The sequence below is a fragment of the Perissodus microlepis genome, chromosome 3 (genome assembly GCF_051167445.1).
Source record: "Perissodus microlepis isolate ML-2025 ecotype Zambia chromosome 3, ASM5116744v1, whole genome shotgun sequence".
Taxonomy (NCBI): domain Eukaryota; kingdom Metazoa; phylum Chordata; class Actinopteri; order Cichliformes; family Cichlidae; genus Perissodus; species Perissodus microlepis.
The window spans coordinates 41,860,574-41,881,810 of NC_140463.1; the positions used below are offsets into that span (position 1 = coordinate 41,860,574).

The 21,237-nt window shown below is 44.4% G+C and overlaps 1 protein-coding gene across 1 annotated transcript in view; it reads right to left on the reverse strand.

Moving 5' to 3' along the window:
* The window catches only part of efnb3b (ephrin-B3b), a 92,074-nt gene that overhangs the window by 63,467 nt on the left and 7,370 nt on the right, over positions 1-21,237 (reverse strand). The window lies entirely within an intron of this gene.

A 21,237-nucleotide genomic window follows, 5' to 3' on the forward strand; every position in this document is an offset into this window, starting at 1 on the left:
GGTATGTAGACTCTAATATTCCAAAGGGGTGCCCCAAGGATATGTGTGTTTGTTGTGTGCACCCCAAAGGGGCCTTGTGTATCTGCAGCAGCACTTAATCCACCATTGGAAATGGGAACCTGGCTTCCAGTCGGTTTTCCCCAAAGGCTACGAGCAGCGCTACCCCAACTCCCAGATTCTCAGCTACTCCGACTCCACTGGAACGCATCTTGAAGCGATTTGGGGCTCAAACCCTTCTGTTGCTCCCTCTCTCTCTCTTTTTTCGCCCTCATCCTTGGCTCTCCTAACCTCGCCATCATTCCCTCCCCCCGTTCTCAGCTGAAGGAAGATTTAAGGGCTTAGGGGAAAGCGCTGGAGTGGCAGTCCCGGCTCGACCCAGGGGTTGTAGAGCCCCGTGGTAAAATCAACAGTTAGCCTGCTGCAAGAGGCGAGACTCTGAGCAGTCAGGGAGGGATGAAAGTAGGACAGGCATGGGCGTAGGGATAGCTGATGACTGGCTGAATTGCAAACAGGCGCACATAAGAGCAAGACGATGCGCACACATGCCCGCACACCAACTGAAAGAGAAAGCCTCCGGGTCATCAAAAAAAAAAAAAAATACAATTCACTCCCGTCGGGATATTGAAGACTGTTATGCCAATATTTCAGTGCTGATAGCTCTGCCAGAGAGAGTGTGTGTGTATGTGTGTGTGGGCGTGTGCTTGAGCACGTCCGTGTGCATACCTCGCCACTTCTCCTCCTCTTTACTTTCTAAAGAGTGGCTTTTTCAAAAAGTCACCTGGGTATTTTCAAGGGGCCTATCTAATTCATGCGGGTGAAGTGTTTTAAAAGTTCCATTCCCCGTTTACCTGCGGGGCCCGAAAAACACACACAACAGAGGTGTTGAAACCGTCACCTCCCCTCCTTCTCCCTCCACTTTTATCACAACTTCTATCCTTTTGTCCTTCACTTTCCCCCCGTCCCTCCACACCTGCCTCCTCCTTCACTTTCTTTCCATCTTTTTTCTTATCCCTCGTTCTCTTCTTTGCTCCTTCGCTTCCCATCCTCCCCTCCTGCCTCCCTTTTTTACCTCCTCCATCCCTCATCCTCTCTCTCTCTCTCTCTCTCTCTGCCTCTCATAGTGTTTGAAGCAGAGTGTTTGTCTCTGGGGCTGGATGATTGACAGCTGAGAGAGAGCCAGGCAGCTCTCTGGTGACAGATAAGGACTTTGGCTCTATTACTCACTGGGTCCCACAGACACACACACACACACACATACAAACTCTCACCCATCCTTCCCGCGCACACACGGATTCACTTACTCTCTTGCAAGCGTACACACACACACAGAAACACACACTCCCAGTCCCATGCTGCTCCCACAGTTCAGCGGGGAGCAGACAAACCTATTTGCATTAGGAAGCAGCGTGTAAAATAAATAAAGAATCGGATGAATCGAGGAATAAATAGACAGGAGGCACGGCTGGGGATGAGTATGACTGATTTGCAGAGTGTGTGTGTGTGTGTGAGAGAGAGTGTGTGTGTGTGTGCTCTCTTTTTCAACCTCTGGGCTCCCGAGTGGGGAGAGCGGCAGTGCAGCAAAAAAGAAACACCCTGCACACCCTGTTGAACACACACACACACACAAACACACAGTCAAATATAAATGAAAAGATTCTACAAAGCCTGAATCATTATGGTAATGAAAAATGAAAGGGGTCTAAAAATACTGTTTTATTTCTCCCTTTGTTTTGTGGGAACTCCAGAGAGACCACTGGCTGACAATGAAAAGGAGAAGAGTGAGAAGGAAAAAGAGTTGTTTTGCTTTTTTATGCACATCTCCCTGCACAGCTACCCAAATATCTGGATTGCAACACTCTGCTTTAGCTTCAAAGACAAAAATTGGATTGAGTGCAACTGGTTCAAATTGAGTACATGTTTATGTTCTTGGCAACCAAAAAAAAAAAAGAGAGAGAGAGAGAGAAGCCTTAGTGACTTGTTGATTGACAGCTAAAAGTGGTAAGATGGTGAGAAAAGGAGAGCAGCCAGTGCATAAACAGGTGCAAAATCAGAGACGAGGAAAGGAGAGAGGGGGGAAAAACAGAACGGGAACAGGAAAAGAAAAGGAAAAGGAGAGCAAACATGGAATTAGACAAGAGAAGCAGAGAGCTCGAACTTACATAAGTTTGCGCAAGATTGAAAAATGGAGGGGAGGTGAAAATCTAGCAAGCAGATAGGATGGATGAAAAGGAAAAGACGCGTGCTGGGCTACAGGTGGGCGAGTCGAGGAGACGGTGGTTGAGTAAAACGATGGGAAAGATGAGGAATAATTAGGCCGACCCCCAGCAGAGAAGTGTGGCAGGTGAGAGGACAAATGGCAGGGCGGGGGGGAAAGATGGATGGAAGGGTTGAAGGCGAGGACGTGGTGACATAGGAGAGGGGGGAAAGGGGAAGAAGAAAGGAAAGGGCTAAGGCATGACTAAAGAGGTGGCAGGCTCAGCGTGAGAGAAAGACGGAAGAAAGGAAAAGGAGGACAGAGGTTTAAAAGCGAGAGGAGGAAAAAGAGGAGAAAGAAGAGGAGGAGGAGGTGACAGAGACAGACGCTTGAGCATGAAAATGGCCTTTGTCATCCCTTCTCAAGCGCAGAGCTGGGAGACAAAGGAAGCGTGAGCGCGAGTCGCTTTTTCCAGCATCTCTTAGATGACAATAGCTATTTGTCTCCTCATCAGAGAAAGGAGAGAGAAGAAAGTGCAGAACATACTGTTCTTCATGTCTGGTTCTCCTCATTCACTTCTTATCGCCGGCCTCCTTACTCTCGCTTTTTTCCCCCCCTCCCTCCCAGCCTCCCGTCCTTCCCCAACACATTTCTTTCTCCGGCGCACAGACACGCAAACCCTCAAACGCCGTTTCCCTTGGATCCTAAATCGCTCCAACTCTCACCCTCCCCCGTTTATTTGAGGTTGGAGGTTAAGGGTCATGCTTGAGTGCTGATGGTGCATGCAGCCAGACAAAGCAGATTAACACGCACACATACGGGGCGAGCTGTGGTATGTCACCCCTCTGGGAAGCTGGGGAACAAGCCTCCCCTCTCATTGGGTGACATAGTATCATATGTTGCCGGTTGCACCAATGGGAGGTCAAAACCCTGATTGTCCTTGCGGTCAGTGGTCATCCACCTCTCGCCTGTCAGGTTTGTATTCATTGCAAACAAATTGCACAAGGATACTTTGGTTCCTCGTGCACTTTTCCCAGACAGACATGTTTACTGAATTGCACAACTCTTGTCCTTCAGTGAAGATCAACCTGCTTCTGCTTCTAAACTTAGCATTAATCTGAAGTATGTCGTCTAAGAAAGTGTTTGATCTACTCGTCTAATACGCTTCCTCTCTGGTGACAAATTTAGAGGTTACGTTAGTCGTTTCTCCTCATCAACCTGTGATCTCCTCCGCACGAGGATAGTTTCTGTTGCCGTGAGGAATCAGTGTTGTTCCACAGAAATGTTCTGATGTGTTATTAGTTCATTTGCAAACATCTTTTTTTCCTTTCTCTTTTTATTGTGACTATTGAGACAATTTAGTAGCTGTTCTGAGGCTTTTGATCGATGCAAAACCCAGTTGTCATGCAAAAGCGGATCTTCAACTTTCCATTTCTGGATATTTCAAGGACTTCTGGTCCACATGGGCTTAAAAACTAGGCTATTTTTTTGTCCTTCAGTTGCTGTTTGAGGTTGTTGTGGAAACTCCACAAATCCCCATGCAATCTGAATCAGATACAGTAATTTCTGTCTGCATTAGTGCAGAAAAATCTTATTGTCTCAAAGGCTGAACATCTGCCAATGCACCAAAAGCAAATTCAGCTCCTTTCCAGGGGTAATAAAGTACTTTTCCATGAGTTGGTATATGTTTGAAATCAACAAAACTGACTTGATTTGGAGGAAATAATTCAAACAACAAACTGATCTGTATTGGAAACAGTGTGGAATATTTCTGCAGCACTGGCAAATTTTAAAGAATTGACTGCAGACACAAAAGGATTTGATGGAGAGATTTTTGCAAACAAAACAATTGTCAACTCAACAAAAAAGAAAAAATGTAAAACACCAGATCAATTTTGATGTCCTTTGTTTCAGTGTTGATCTGAGTGTGAGGTCCTCCTTCTGATCTGGCATCAGTGGTCAGCTCTGCCAGTGTGTTTAGAAGTGTTAAATGCCCCCCTGACCTGCTGCAGTCTGTTATTAGGCCTACCCACTGCCAGGCCTGCTAACTCATACTGGCATCAGTGCCCACGCCTGGCAGCGCACACAAATCGGTCAGATACACAAACTCACATGTGCAAACACTTAGAAGCAAACATGTTTCCCACACACGCAGGCACACAAACCTGACGGGCACTCAGCAGAGGGTGAATAGCCAGTGAGCCTCCTCCTCCTCCTCCTTCCGCCTTATCAGTGAGTCGCGTTCCGCCTTAGCCATGCATACTGTACAGTCATTAATCATGATTCTCATTAATTATCTATGCACCCGGCTGGCTAATTAACACATCAGCTCAAGCAGAACTAATGCTGCATGCTAGTTCACCTCCCACTCTCACCCAACACTCCCAAACACACACACATATGTATATCTACAGACACACCCGATAAACAGTACTACCCTGCTTTAGTTTGTGTCCACTGCAAGGAGGAGACAGGACACACAAGAAAGCTTTAATCTGACAGCACGGTTCGGGGCGAGGAGGAGGGCATCAACATGAACCACCAGCTGCAGATTAAAGGAACATTTTTGTTAATTATGCTGAGGCGCTCACGTTTAATGTCTGATGTTGTGATTTAAATTTCTGGTAATGCTCTTCTTGTAATGTCTTTTTAGCGGTCTGTCGCAGTCCTCTCACAGATTTGCCAGTTTTGCATCGGTTAGAAGTGTGAAAGATGTGTAGATGGCACACGGGCTGGGCTCAAATCTGATTAAATTTGGCTTAACATAAAGCTTTGGTGGAGACAAAGATCTGCGTTAGGAGCAGCTATTATTTCAGCAGCTATAAATTCAAATACATATGTAAAGACATGCAAATTTTAGGCTCTGGGTTCACCAATCTCACCGTGATGAGACATGGAAATAAGTTGCATGCAGACATTCATTTTATTACATTTTATTTCATTACTATTTATTATTTGAAAGTGCTGGATGGATGAATTCAGTTGCCCTTGTTTTTGTTTACTTTTTTGCTTAGTCTGTATTAACCTGACAACATCTAGCCAAAAATCTCAACCATCTCACTGTCGCAAACTTTTTGACCAATTAGTAGATTGTGGCATCTATGTGACAGCTACGATTAAACACCAACAGCAGATTCTGGTCTAAATCTCAGTTGCAAACATCCAGAAATGAATAACCAGAAACTGAATTTGTCACAAAATGTAAGTGAGGTTCAAGCATGTTAGAGTTTGAATCAAAAGCTCAACTTCTCTTTAAATACACTGAAGCGTTTCTGCCTAATTCGTGGTCCAAAACCCAAATATACACAGTTTGTCATCTAGAATAAAAAAACAGACATATCCTTTTAGATTAAAGATTACAGTTACACTCTGTAAATGAAAACAATGTTGATACCTAATTTAAAGCAGTTCATTTAACTGCTTAATTTGCATAACTTCCTGAAGCTTAACTACATATTATGGTCGTGTCCAAATTCATGGGCTGCATCCTCCTGAGGTCGCATTTGTAGACCGATTACATCACAGCGACGCGCCGAAGGCTGTCCAAATTCGTAGACTCCTCCGAATGCAGCCGACAAATGCGTCCTCCCTTTCCCCGAATTTGAAGGATGGGTCGGGTGTGTCCTTCGTGGCCTACCATATCCCAGAATTCATAGCGCGGCCCAGCCAAACTCCAGTTTCCAACAATGGCGGCCGCTACTAAGTTTTAAAATTACTCATACTAATCTTTCTGGGTCACAAAATGAACTTTTAACATATTTTCAGGCGAGAAAGTAGCTGTGTAAACATCAAATATCTGCTCGGTTTATCAAGATATCGCATATTTGCAAAAGTGCTTCGACGTTTTCGGAGCATCTGCTACCCACCAGCTCGATAGCTAGCTGGGAGCTCGAGGGTTACTGATGCGGCCGAGAACGGCACAACTCCCGGCACATCATTTTCAGATCACCACGGACTTTCGCTACTCGGGTTAAACGTAATATATAAGTCACTTAGACAACCTAAAAATGTTATTGTTGGGCTTTTTTCAGTGTTTAGTTTGTTCGTGAGTAAATCGGTTTGGCTGAGATTAAAGTTATTAGATTAGATTAGATAAAATAAAACGTTATTAATCCCCCGGGTGGGTTCCTCCTTGGTTTTTACACAGCTGACTAAACGTCAAACAGAAAACTGATTAAACAGAAGTATGAGACGGTCGAGAATTTACGCCAGTGTCCTGTTATATTTTAGATAGCAAGGAGCAGACGGCTGAGTTTACTAAACTCCACCGAGACAGCGGTGACGCTAATCAGAAGGCTAGACCGTCCAATTTCACGGCCGTTTACTTCCAGCCCACCCGACCTTCTGAGGACCCGGCCCACGTAGACCGCGAAGGCCGGGTCCTCAGGAGGATGCAGCCCATGAATTTGGACACGACAACTGTCTCGCTTAAATATTAAGTAGTATAGTTATTAGTATTTTCATTGTTGGCAGAACACTACTGTACTGCAAACACTACCAGTTCAAATCCATAATTTAGTAGTATTGTGATCTTGTTTCAGTTATTTTGTGTTTAGACTTTGTGATGTTCAAAAGTTGATAAAATCCCTGTTCCTCTAAAAAGTGCGGTGTATGGGGCACATACACGCTATGTCCTGTAAACTCTTAATATAGCTCAATAGGAAAGGTACATTTTATAAACTTTTATATACTAAAATAAAATCTAATAAAAAAGGTGAAACTGGAGTGCATTTACCCTCAAATCACGTAGCAATCATTTTCTGTGGCTCCCTATTTTAAGACAACGTAACTTCTCAAATTCAACAGTGCATAAAGTGTAGCTGTATGCTCAGAGATACACTGTGAAGTAAAAATAAATGCTGAAATGTCACAGAATTGATCTAATACCTGCTCAATTTTCTTCCAAAAATAATAAATGGTTAATTTACCACAAAAGCTCAAATAAGATCTCAGTGGGGAGAAGGCTGCATAGCACACAAAACGGCAGAAAGTGAAACTTTTGCAGTCTTGACCTCGTAGTGAAGTTAAAGTTTGAACCACCTGACGATTTTTGTTTTTGGCGCGTTTCTTCTCATTAAGGATACACGGAAGCATAAAGAGATAACAAGCAGACAGATTGATTCAAACCAACTTCATTGAGTGTACAGTAGAAGTGTCACATCCCGCTGGGATATCTGGCCACTCCATGTGGCTTTATATGCTGGTCCAGCTTTCACAGTATTTTCTCCCTTTAATCTCCCATGAGGCCTTGGGCAAGAGTGAGATATGTGCCTGGGGGTAAAATGGAGAGTAATTCACACTCAGACATGGAATTATAATGTTTCCATGCATGAAGCCTCTGAATAATTTACAGCATTCAATGGCTTAGCATTACTCATCCCTGCGTGCACACACACACACACACACAGGTCTGCAACTGCCCAGGCTGTGGCACAGATTTAGTCGTCGCCCTCGCCTCACCGATCTCTCACTGGTGCATCACTAAATAGAGCCCCCTCATCTCATTCTTTCTGACAGGCTGTGCAGCATATAATTATGTCCCCCCTGAAACCAGGGCAGTAATCTCACGCACTTGTCTGGCCATTATTACGCCGGGCTCTGGCTCCGCTCTGCCCACACCTCGTGCCTTCTCTCAGCCTCTCTCTCTCATCTGCAGCTTGTTCTTTTCAGCTCGCCTCTGATTTCTCTATCTCCACTTCTTCATATCGCCCTTCTCTTTTCCTCCCTCTATGGGCCAAAAAAGCCTGAATGAGAGACAGAATGAGAAAAGGAACGAGGCGCTCTGACATTAACGAGATTGCTCGTTAAGAAAGGGAGTGGGGGGGGGTAGAAGGAGAGCGGATGGGAGGTGGAAAATGGAGTGGCTATAATTGGGAGGTTTTTGAAAAGAAGAGAAAGAAAAAGACAGAATTAGGTTTCTGTCCAGGGGCCTGTCTGTGTGTGTGCCTGTTAGTGTGTGTGTGTGGGGAGCAGATACGTAGGGGACTAAATATAAGGTGAGAGAATGACTTGTTGGATTTCTCAAGAGGTGCTAAAGGTCACACACACCTATCAATCAGGTTCATACAAAGAGCCCAGCCTGCTCCCCTCCATCCCCTCTCTCCCAGTTTCCCCCCTCCATCTCTATACCAAGACAAAGGAACACTTTACAGTAACAGGCTTCTGGAGACTATTTCCTCTATGCGCTCGTAGCTGCTGCACTGTCAGCAGGCCCATTACAGAAATGCATTCCACTGGCATTTCACTTCTTGTCGGGCAGGGAGGCTAGAAAGGCTGCTTCACAACACCAGACACATCCCTGCAGAGACAGCTTGGTTTATAGCAACATAAAGAAGCGTCAAGATCTCTCTGCATGTGGATAAAAATATTTACTCTCCCTTCAAAACATTAAGCCTCCAGGAGTCGTGCACAGTGCACTTATATGTTCTCTCTTCAAGGCCCTGGACTCCTCTCCAAACTTTTCCAGCTCATAATACTTGCTAATCAATTCACGGAAACCGATATCCCGATGTCTGAATGAGTGAGACCACCTCGAATGAGTCTGTGTGTGGCGGAAAGCATGTTCTTTGTTTTTGGATTTCTTAATGTGCAAAATACATGCCAACAAATGCAGGCATGTGCGCGTGTATGCTCGTGTAAGTCAGTGTAATCCCTCGCTATGGGACGCCCTCTCTTCTTCCTGTGCCAGATGAGGAGATATTCTGCCAAATCCGACGGGCGAGTGGGCTGCCAACCGCAAACATACACTCGCAACCGCACGGCAAAATCATACGCTGGCATGCGACGCACGCATATGGGACACAAAGAGTTTCTGTATGTCTTGTGCATGTGCGTGTTGGGTGTGTGTGCTGAGATGTAAACACACACTGTTGGCCGGGTGTGGGCAGGTTTATTCTCATCTGTAGGTCTGGAAGAGATGTTGATGTGAAAATGTGAATTAATAAATTTTTAGATCAAGGGAACAATATGAGGAAATTAGGCCCATAGTCATGATGGCAGAGGAATAAAGGCAGGCCAAGTTGGTGCTGTGAAACAGTAAACTCCACGGCTTATACAGCTGGATGGATTATCTATACCTCTATTTCTCCCCCCTCCTGTTTCAATCTCTCCATTGTGCACCACTATAGAGCTTTATGGAGGCAGCGGGGTGTGTGAATGTGTGTGTGTGTTGGAGGGGGGGCTGAAATTCCTACTATTTCTCCAGCTAAATTAATAATATGAGGCTCTCTATCCCTCTCAGTCTGCTTTATCCCTCTATTGCCCCCCCCCTCCCTTCGCTGCTTTATCTCCGAGTATTCCTTGATTCTATTATTCCCTTGGAGTTACAGAAGTATCTGCTGGCGTGCATGTGTATTCAAAGCAAGCTTGACAGGCTCCGCACCAAACTGAGCATGAGAAGTTTTTGTGCTGGTGAGAGACTGCAGGGTATGAAAGAGGAAAAGAGTGAGAAATGGCGAGAGGTGGATACGACAAAGGGAACGCTGAGTTGGGGGGAGAGAGAGAGAAGAGCGACGTGCAAAGGCGGAGGTGTGAGATGAGACTGAACAGATCAGAGTCACAGTTTCTAATAAGGGGTATGACACATTCTCAATTTTTACCTTTTCTTCTTCTTTCCCTTTTTTATTCGAAGCCCTATTTCTTCCCTCTTTCTCCCCCACCTTACATTTGTTCCTACATCTCTCCCCTGCCTTTGTTTTTCACGCAGACCTAAAAACAGGAGCAAAAAAAAGAAAAGAATGCGTGCATATATAACGCAGGAGAATTATTTATTTCACATGAGTGTGCAAATTAACAAGCAATGCTCGCTCGTGTGCACAAATCCAGCTGCTTCTGTACAGGTTATTCATGGATTTATGGAGGACCTCACACCTCCTCTGACCTTTAACCTGTTGCATCTGTTTAAGCAAGCGGTATTTGTATTGTGGCATTTTAATTGGGCCGAAGCACGCCAAGCTGTGAGCGTGTTTCAACTCTGGCCTTCTGCAGCCGCGGATAGCTGCCCCGAGCCATATTGTTGCGGTCAAGCTGTGAAAATCCGCTGAAAAAGTGAAAGCCTTTCTATTCTAACCAAATTTCAGTTTTCATCATCACTTTCGTGCATTTTTGCCAGATATAAACCTTTACTCTGTACTATAAACCGTGATTACGTTCAATGGAGTCAAATCGGACATTAGCTGGTCTTTAGCCTGCCAGTGCAAAGCATGAGTATTGGTAGATTGTGCAGATGAGCCGTTAGCGCAGGTTAGCAAGTGGGTGTAATGTGACCCTCACTTAAACCACATGGAACGTTTCATTTCCAGCAGCGCATTTAAAGCACTAATGGAAATTGTCTTTAGTTTTTGTAGTCTTGGTGTTTTGAAACCAGAAACGATGCATAAATGGTGGATCCGACCGAGAACGCTGCACGCCTACACGTTAGCGTTTCCATTAAAGTAGCCACGTTCTAAATGATACCCGGGATTATCTTTTACTCTACATGGAAATATAATTTCAAATCTCACATTTTACTGCAGATTACTTAAAGCTGGTAGATGAGACAGACACTTCTTCACAATCAGACTTGTTTTTATAACCAGTGGAGCCACACCCTGCTGACCATTAAATGGAATTTAAGGTTCAGTGTGGGTGGTGGGTTCGCTGTCTGCTGGCATCCCGGGGATGGCCTGTCTGCCTACAGTGAGCTCTGTTGCCAGATTGAGGTGGTGTGCTCATGTTGGTCTGTCATCCAGCCAAGAAGAGCAAAGTTATAAAATACAAGGAGGTGAAGTGTTAAAAACAATGAAGTGTCCACTGCAGTCACTGTTTGTCCTTTTTTTTTTATTCGTGATGAATGATGATGTGATGATGACCCCACTGTCACTTTGTTTTCTGTTTTGGCCCACTTATCAACCAATCACAACACGACCTACCTATAGTGTCGTAGGAGTCATTGTAACAACTACTCACGAGTACGGTTACATAGATTGCAAACCCCTCTGTGTAGGCGAACATGTGCACAGATGCATTAGTGTAAATACCTCATAAGACTGTGCAAACAGTCTTCCTACTGTTTTTTCACACTAAACGTTTGATAACCGCAGACCAACGGGAGGCTGAAGCAGCAGCAGGAGATACAATGTAACGCTATTTGTATTTGTCACAAGGTAGCGAGGCACCTGTTTAAACCTGATTTTTTTTTATTATTATTATTTGGTTTGGGTTTTTTATCTGGAGCTTCTGTGGAAGTGGCACCCCTGCTGCGTTGTCAGCTCTATTTAATTGGATGTTTTTTCGACACAGTGGTGAAATCGGGCTGGAGTTGGCTCTACTCTTTGATAAAAAGGAGTAAAAAAACAAGTCTACAAAACAAGATATGGACATATTCTGTACTGTGTGATCAGAACCATTTTTGATATTGTAGGGAGCAATGGTACAAGCAGAAACTGCCAAATTAAGATGTTAGGCTGCAGGCAACAGGCTCGATGGCAGCTTGTGCAAACCAGCACATGTCCAACACCTTTTTTTCTTCTTCTTTTTCTACTTGCAATGCAACAAGGTGAAAAAATACCACATTCGCCCAGCAGAAATTGGGAAATTGGTTGTTTTGACTGATAAGTAGTGACTTCAGCTAGTGCACAGTATAAGTGGGCACCAGCCCAGTTCAAGCACCACTCCTCACCCTCTTCCTCACCCGTCTTTTGTCTCTCTTCTTTCTTTCAGTTCTTCTGTCAGCGGAAGTTTTTAATCAGAGCGTCAATCAGAGAACGGCGTGTAAGAGAATGAAGTTAAATCCAATATGAGATACACAAGATAACACAGCTGTTAAAACCATCAGTTGCCTAGATAACAACCCTGTCGCCTGCATTAAGTCTCCTCTCCCTGACTTTCACTCACTGTCGTTGTCTAATCTCTCTGTCTTAATGGCAAAATGAATGGTTGTTAAATCTCAGCTTCTCTCCATCGCTTCATCATTTCTTTTCTTTTTTTTTCCTAAATTGAAGTCTCTTTGCATCATAGTCTCCTTCGGGGTCATTGTTGTTAACAAGAAGTCAAAATCTAGCCATGGAATAAAATCACTGTCAGATCAGCTGAAATGAGATATAAATCACTGCACAGGAAAACTAAAAGTAATCTCTGTGAGGCAAAAGTTTAGGCTTAAACTAGTTTGCTTAAACCTTTAGTTTCAGAGAGTTTTTTTCTACCGTGGAATCTGTATGATGTCAATACGGTGAGCATGGAAGCCCCGCCCACCTGCTTTCAAACTTTCTGTTTATAATGGGCAGCCAATCAGAGTGAAGTTACCTGAAAGGAATGTAACCTATAACTGCATGAAATTTTTTTGAACTGTGATTTATGCAAAGTTAGTCTAGTAGAGTCAAAGATGGCTGCTGGAAACAAGCATGGTTACCTTTTGAAAAAAAAAAAAAAACTAAACTTACATTAAACAGATGATAACAGGTTAAGATACCATCCTGTAATTAAATTAAAAATGAAATTCATTTCAGTGAAATTGAAAAAGCCCTTTTGCACAGCTAGCAGAAGGACAATCCTTCATTTCTCCCTTGTAGCGCTGTCCCCACCCCAATTGCTTCATTAAAGCTGCAAGATTACTCACAGGATTGAGGCAGATTAACCAGAAGAGATCCAGAAACTCACCATGACCCGCTGCTTGCCAAACCTCAGAGAGAATCAGAGAAGCAAACAGGAGACAGTGCTTGCAAAACACAGAGCCCCTTTAAAAAAAAACAAAAAACTAAAGGAGACAGCAGGAAATAAAACAGGACAACAGAGGTGGTCGAACCGGTTAAAAGAGGTGAGGAGTGAAAGCTCGTCTGGGCGCAGACAGACTTTTAAACTAAACAGCCATTTTTAACAGACGGGTAGATGGGGGAGATAGTCGGCGGGGAAAAGCGATGGATTAATGGAGGGTGACTGTGGGAGGAGAGGCTGTCACCACCTGCAGCAGCCGATGGAAGCGGCGCTTGGGTTTAAAACGGCACCGTTAAGGACAGAGAGATAAGATAGGACTGCGAGCCATTCATCACATTTATAGGAAAGGTGACATTTAGCTAGACGACAGCTTGGTGTGTCTATATTATGAGGGTGCAAAGGCCACAAAAAACATATGAAAATGTGTGAAAATGGGCTTACTTGTGAATGGATTCATGTTCTTAAAGCTCATTTTTAAGTATGAAATATTTTTGCTCTTGGATGCTGGGCCTGATATGACCATATTGGGGATATCCACTCTTAGTGATGTCATTAAGAGCCAAGAAAAAAAAAGAACTTTCTGAAACACTTTACAAGAGGCTTAATTTTAATTTTTGGCTCATTAGGATTGAAACTTTGGTCACTTTCAGAACGATCGCCCACCAGTGACAGCACGTGCACTGATCTTTTGCAACTTTTTCCTCTGTAGTTTGTGCTGCCAAACTCGTTATTCTTGCGCAGGTGCGCAGCAGACACACATCCACATAACACACTAACAAGCACCTGTCACTTGTCCAGGTGAGAAATAAAACACGGGTGGGACGAAGAGATAGAGAAAGAGTGCAAAGGGCTTTGGAGAGGAGAGAAATGGGGCTTATGGAGGACAGAGGAGGACCGGATGGAAAGCTGGAGATAAACTAAGCTTCACACAGCAAAGCAAAACGTGTGTTGGGAGAAAGGCGCACTTTGTTGTGAGAGGACGCCGGACAAGCAAACTCACAGCCAGGTTTGAAGGTAGGGAACCAGAGGGGCAGGATGCAAGAGATGGCAATAAGAGAAAGAGGAATAAATGAATGAAAGGGGGGGGGCAAAAAGGAGGAAAAAAAGAGAGGGGTGATGAGGAGGAGGGAGGGTCCATGGGTTCATAATCCCCTTACAGACAGCTTTGTTGAGTGATTGACAGCCCAGCACGCCACGTTATAGAGTAAGCGCAGAGGGGGCCCGCAATGACTGGAGGATTATCGCTCCCCTTGGCTTACAAATCCCCTCCCACACCACCTCATCACCACCTCATCACCCCCACCCCCCTCCCTTTCCATAGGGTCAAGTGGTACAGGCCAGTTTCTGTTGTTTCCCTGCTCTCTCTTTAATGCTCACCCAGAAGCCTCGCTTTGTCTCACATGATTGTGTTGTTTTGCAAATAATGCTTAATGTGGTGATGGAGGGGAAGGGGCGGTGGAGGGGTACCGAGCATCACGGGGATGTGGGGAAGAGCAGGGGAGGGGGGTTGTACACAAACCCACGCAGGGCATGTACACAAGCGCGCATACACACCTACGCATGACGCATGCCTGACATCCACACAATCACACTTTCTGCACACAGGCAGAAACGCACGCACACACACACACATTAAAAAAAAAACCTTCCCCTCTGTTCAGCATGCAAGGGCATCATGAGGGTACAGAAGCACTTAAACGAGACCTTGAGTGAATTCTTTTGTTCTAGCTAAGTACCGCCATAATAGAGTTAGCTCGCCCGTCACAAGAGTGATTAAATTTAAGAGGAAACATAAGGAGAAAGCAAAGGTTTTGATTAAAAAGAGATAACATTAAAAATACAGTTGAAGTGCGCCACTTATGCATGATAGCGCCGATGTTTGGCTGCTCTACAGCAGCTGCATTAAGGATTTGGGAAATCAGATAATGTGTACGATTTACCAAGTGCCAGAATACACCTCATAGACTGGACGTGTTGCAATATTCAGCTGTGTACACACACTGCACGCACACACACACACACACACACAGATATATATATATATATATAACGGCCACCCAGGACTAAGGCTCCAGATGGGCTAGGCCTAACTGGGACTGGTGGCTTTGCTGAAGCACACAAAATAGGGAACCAAACACAAACACCACAGCAGCTGTGTGTGTTAGCCAGCAAAACCCAAGACCACACAGCCAGGGGGTTATCGGCGCCACGTAACCGAAATAAGGAGTCCGTACGCGTAAGCGTGCGTGCACCCAAGGTACGGGCACGGTGACCCGCAGTCGTGCCGCTTGGCTAAAAGAGAGATTGAGGAAGAGAGAGGCTTTCGTCCCCCCCACCACCATTGTGCGCTAGCATTCATCTGGCTTGATTTTCTTTGTAGGGAAGGAGGGAGAGAGGGAAGAATCAAGAAAGGTTACAAAAAAATAGAAAGGAGGGTGTTCCATCTGTTTTTCCCCCTCCTGTGGCTGGGGACCTGCAGTACAGCTGCACTCCAAAGGAGAGCAAGGCTGATAAAGAAGAGGAAAGATTTTTAGAAGGGGAGGTTTCAAGATAGGGTTGCTAATGAGGGAATGGCTTCCTGATTTGCAATGAATTTTAAGGGAGTTGTACATCGTGTGTGTGTGTGTGTGTGTGTGTGTGTGTGTGTGTGTGTGTGTGTGTGTGTGTGTGTGTGTGTGTGTGTGCGTGTCTGTGCTAGCCACGCTCTGGTTGGTTCACAGTCACCCCCGAATTACTCTGACACTGCAGTGATAGGCAATCATGATCACTCATTCTGTCTTTACTACAGAGGGCCTATTTACTGCCGGACAATGATGAGCGAATGAGAAGAAGCAGAGACTACAGATCAAAAAAACCACCCACAAAGAATACGAGACACAAAAGGAGCTGTTGGGAGGAACAAGAGAAATAAGAGGAGGAAGAAATGAGAGCAATTTAAAACAAAAAAAGAGAGAGAGGGGGAATAAATTTTACTGTCTGCCAACCGGCTGTAACATGATAACGGCTTGGATATGTAGCGGAGGGAACTTACACTGATGGCGAGCCAAGCAATGAGTAAAAAGTTAAAAAAAAAAAAAGAAAAAGGAAAGACAAAAGAAATGAAAGGGGGATTAGCGCGGCGAAGTGGACTGGTTTTCGCAGACGACGAGAGGGCTGAGAGTGCGTGTGGGAGAGTGCGAAGCCAGCGAGCCGAGTGTGTGTGAGGGCTTTCAGTGGGGAGCTCTGCGAGGGGAGCTCTTTTGTTCACAGAGGAGCAGAGGGAGGAGGAAGAAGTGAGGGAGAGCGAGAAGGAGGACTGGAAGAAGAAGGGAGTGAGGGATATGCTACTGATAGAAAGAGGAGGGGCGGTGGAGTGTACCTCAGAAGAAACTCAACCCCTCCACTTGGACTTTTTCCAGGACTGGGAGCAATAACATTTTTCATCTGTGCATACATGAGTATGTGTGTGTGTGTGTACAAGCTCGCCACTGTGCATGCCTGGATGTGTGTAAGCCAGTGTATCTAAATGAATGCCGAAGTGTGTTAAGGTTGACTGCGAGACATGAGGACAAAAGCAAGACGAGAGAGAGGGAGTTAAAAAACGCTAGAAAGCAGCTCGCACACACAGCGGTGTATTAAAGCCAGAGCTGGGGTATCAGATGATGGGATGTGGAAGGGGCAACAACAATCCACTTCACCACTCTGTCTGTAACAAGATGGATCTTGTTAGAGTTACTTGTGCTAGACAACAAAGCGCTGCAGTGCACTCCATATGTCGCTGCTGCAAAAAAGAAAAAGAGCATTTGGAGGCAGTCAGCTAGTTCACTTTAGTACACGGCCTTAAATCATTGCTTCAGGGTGGAATACTTCTATCGGGAAAATGTCTGCTTTTCAGGAAGTGGGAGAAGCCACCTTGTTTTCGTTTGACAGCCATGCATTTTTGAGTTTATTCATTGCAGGTCTGAAAGGGGTTCATAAACCTGAGACTCTGAATCATTTTTTTTTTCAGTCTCGGTGAACAATGCAGCGCTTCAACTGATGACAAACCAAAAAAAAAAAAAAAAGGTAACACACTCTTCCTTTTGCAAATTAAAACTAGAACATATAAGCAATTATATGAAACCACATACACTTTGGGATTTTGCTGCTACAGCTTTTCTAGATCTGGTATAACCAGTTATGACTGCAACTAATTGTTCCAGTCTTCAGAATCACACAAACAGGATCCGTGGTGTGAATTACTGAGCTTTTGGAGGATTTAGCAGGAAGTCGACACAGACTTATTGCTTTGCTTTAATATCCCTTTGCGAACCTCTCCGACTACGCAGGGAAAAGGATTATGGGACAAACGCAGAGGCCGCTGGGACTCTGCCCTGCAACATCCAAGTACGTGGCCTGTGATATGTTATGGGGAGCGCGGTTGTTTTAGTTAAATAAAACAAAATTAGCTGGGACAAAAACACTTAGCTAAACATAGCTAATAGCTAAAAAAAAAATAGCTAGCAAATGAACTCAACATTGTGCACATGTGCGGGAACTGTCTTCAGTTTTCCTCTTTGACCATTTGGTCTAATGTGTCAACACTGCAACCCAAAGGAGATTTAGCATGTCTGTTTTCTGTTAAGACTGGGACGTCTGCACAACTGTGTCAACTGACTTAACAAAGGAGTCTGTTTGCGTTTGTGTTAACTATTTATAACCTTTTAAATTTTTGCCCCTGACAAACAAAATCATATTGTTTTAAAACTAAAAGTAAAGTAACATCTCAATTAAAACATGGCATTTTTAGATAAAAAGTGTGTAAACCCCTCTCTGGAAACACATTGAAGTTAGTTAAATGAGTTCATTTAAAACTAATGAAAAGACAAACAAAGCTATGACAACTTTGTTGCATCAGCTCAATGCTGAGTGGCGCGAGCGGGGAAAAAAATAATGAGCATCAGAGTTTGCCACAGAAAGCTCAAAAGATCAGCAAAGACCAAAGAAGCACAGATGAGAAGCACAGACAAAGGTTGCAGTGGACAGTTTTATTTGTTGAACACTCTGCTTCGCTCTGCTGCAAAGAAGCTTTTGTACCTCTGACTCCTTGCCTTTCCCATGGCAGGAGGATAACTAAAGAAAAGCAACGCAAACAAACAGAGTAGCTCACGTTACCGGTTAATCCACATATTTTTGACGCTGCCCCCAAGTGGCAGCAGACAGCTACACATGTGCAGAATGAAGAAAACAGCAGCATGTTTTAAGAGGTTTCCAATTATGATTCTGTACACATAGTTTTTATGTCTGATGACCACTGAAGTTACAGCTCAGCCTCTCTTTATATATTTATATGAAGTAACAGCCCAAAGGACGGGGTCGGCGGGATGGCCCCTGAGACCTGAGACGTGCCTGTATCGACTTCCATCTCAGCATGTGATTTCTATAAACTCAGATACACTGATAACGTTCAGTGGCTGCTAAGCTTCCCTCACGTGAGGCCCGTGTGCATCTGAAAGCAGAGTTCAACCTAATCTTACATTTCCATCATAACGATGCATTTTTAATGTCAGTCCCACTTAAATTAAATGTTCTACAGAACCCAGGAAATGGAGCGTGATTTTTCCCCCATCGCGCTGCTCGCCAAGGTCAGTTTCCCCGTAGACTATAGCAACAATGGGCTAATGCCAAAGCCAGATGGGCTACACTTACTGTACGGTCTTTTAACTCCTAATTAGAAGTATGCATATGTGCGCACACACGCACAAGCATCCAAGGAGGAAGAAAGCGTGAAGGCTGGAAAAATCATCAAGGTGGTGGGAGTCAGCCGTGGAGAATATTGCAAAAGATCTGAGGTAGGAGAAGCAGGACTGTGCATATGTGGAGTAATAAATGTGGCCGTTTATTACTGGGCCGGGTTTCAAGATGACTGGCTGTTATTGCAGAGGGCCATACCAGCACGCAGGGTTCCCCCACCAAAGCCTCTTAGCATGAAGATCATCTCTGACCTATTGTGAGTGAAGAGGGTAAAGATTATCTTAAAGCTAAGATGCTTTGGAGTAACAAGTCCCTACATCTCTCACACAAGAGACCAAACATCTCTCCACACCCCCTTCATCGCCCTCCTCCCTACACACACACACACACACACAAATAAAAGCCATGCATCATTTTGTAGCTCAGCACTGAATAGCTGTTCTGCTTTGTAACCGGGCTCCTTGCAGGCAGTGTGATTCATGTCTGCTTACTTTTGCGGCTCCGTGTGCTTTCTGCAAATCTCTGGATAACAGCTTCTTATGCCAAAAATATAAATGTAAAATGAGATATTTAAAGAAAACTCCACCTGTAGCCACTTCATCATTTACAACTGCAGCTACTGGCTGGCTGTATCGCATTTCTGGGTCCATTTCACCGTTCGACTGTGTACTTTTTGTTATCCCCCGACATGATTTGGCGAGATTGCGTTCCACCTAAGCTATCCTGGAGTACAATGAAAAGGAAAGGGTCCCGGTAAATGTCAGGTTTCCGAGTACAGTTCACTCAATCAAAGAATGGGAATGATTGCGGGGGATGAAATCCATCAAAGACGAGGCAGAGACATCATTTGACTGGAGCCTCAAAAGACCAGAATGCAAGTTGACTTTTGAATACGAAGCATGACTCTTACAATGGCTAAGAAAATCTTTGCCGTATTATTATCCCTGTTTTCGCCCACACGCGGCACTGAAAGCAACGCATGTGTGTAAAAATCAGAAAGCGCAGCACAAGTCGGCTAAAGAAGATGAGACAAAGTGGGTTCACCACTAAATGTAAATTACAGCGCTTTATCCTGGAGTAAAGTGAACTTCAAGTATTGATTGTACAGTGGAAAAGTAGCTTTATTTTAAAAGGAATTGATTTAGCTTTTGGCAAATTAACTCCATCAACACATTGTTCTGCTACGAAGCATTTGGCATCATTTCTGTCTCCGTGAGCTTGCTTTATGTGAAGTTTAACCACTGTGTGTGTTTGCATCTTATCATATAAACTGTAGAAGTAAATACCAGGAGGGGAAACAGCTGCCAGTCTCTTAATCGCTCCGTGCTAAGTTGATCAAAGAGCTTATTCTGCTCAAAAAGTCAATGAATTCCTTTTAAGCTTACCAGGTTTCACGCTGGACTTCACAGGGATAAATATTATGGGACGTGTCAGTAATGAGAAATGAGGGCCTGGCTCGGTTGAAGTTGAGCAGGAAGCAGCTAGTCATTGTGGTGACCTATAGATCATCAGTCACTCTCGCTAGCTGGGACATGTCACATCATCCAGTACCTCTGTCAGACCTGGTCGTGCTGCCAAATAATCCATCTCCCTCTTCACTGTCTTTCATGCCTGTTTTTTCTTCTTTTTTTTTGTTTCCCTCTCCGAGCCTGTCAGCTCTCTGCTCTCGTCCTGTCTCCTCTATCTTTGCCTCATCTCACCCTGACAACACCCACTTCTTCTATTTTTGCCCTCCTGCTCATATCGGTCGAAGATGTTTGGCAAGACTTCAGCTGTGACAAGGCACAGCTGTCCGCTGACAAACCCCGCTCATTTGTCTCTCTTGTGTGCAGGCGCACACACGCGCGCTCTCTCTTAGCATTCAGTTACAAAACCATTTTGAGCCTGCGACCAATCAAAGCTCCGCGCTGACGTCCACCGGGAGATGGCGAGGGGAGAGTGATAGAGTTGCGGTGTTGATGAAAGTGACAGGATGTAAAGCCCGAAACTGGAATGCATTCTGGCTGTTGAGAGAGCAAGATAAGGGAAAAGAAAACATTTGTCTTTTGTTTTGCATTTTAAAAAGCTCTGCGTAACTGTATAGGTCTATGCAAAAGAGGACTCCACCTCAACTGCCTGAGGGGAGAACAGTTGTAAAAGCACCAAACAGGTGTTGCAAAAAATGTTTTTCTACCAGTTTATTTTAGTCTAACAATCTAGCCTTAAAACATGGAAATGAAGTCAGCCGGCGCGCTGAGAATAACTCAGTTTGGTGTCAACAGAAATCAAGACTTCAAACATGTTGTAAACAATATTGTGGTATTTTGTGGGTGGCAGGTGGAGCTACATCAATTACCTGGATGGGCTACTCTTAACTGTTAAAAAGTGAAGACTAGCCAAAAATAGAAAGAGGAAGTACCGTCAGCTCCTGCAATGAAATTCTTGCTAGCTAGCTAGCTAGTTAACAGCTAACAGAGTAGCATATCTTTTTCAGGTAAAACCACACACACGTGTAGCTAGTGTGACATAGCTGACACGTAATTTGAGACTACACCAGTATCTTGAAATTATTTTTGAGGAAACAAAGATTTCAGCACCACCATAAACCACTTGATGGGAAGCGGATTTGCACATGCCATTTACAGAGCAGCCTAGAGCTCGGG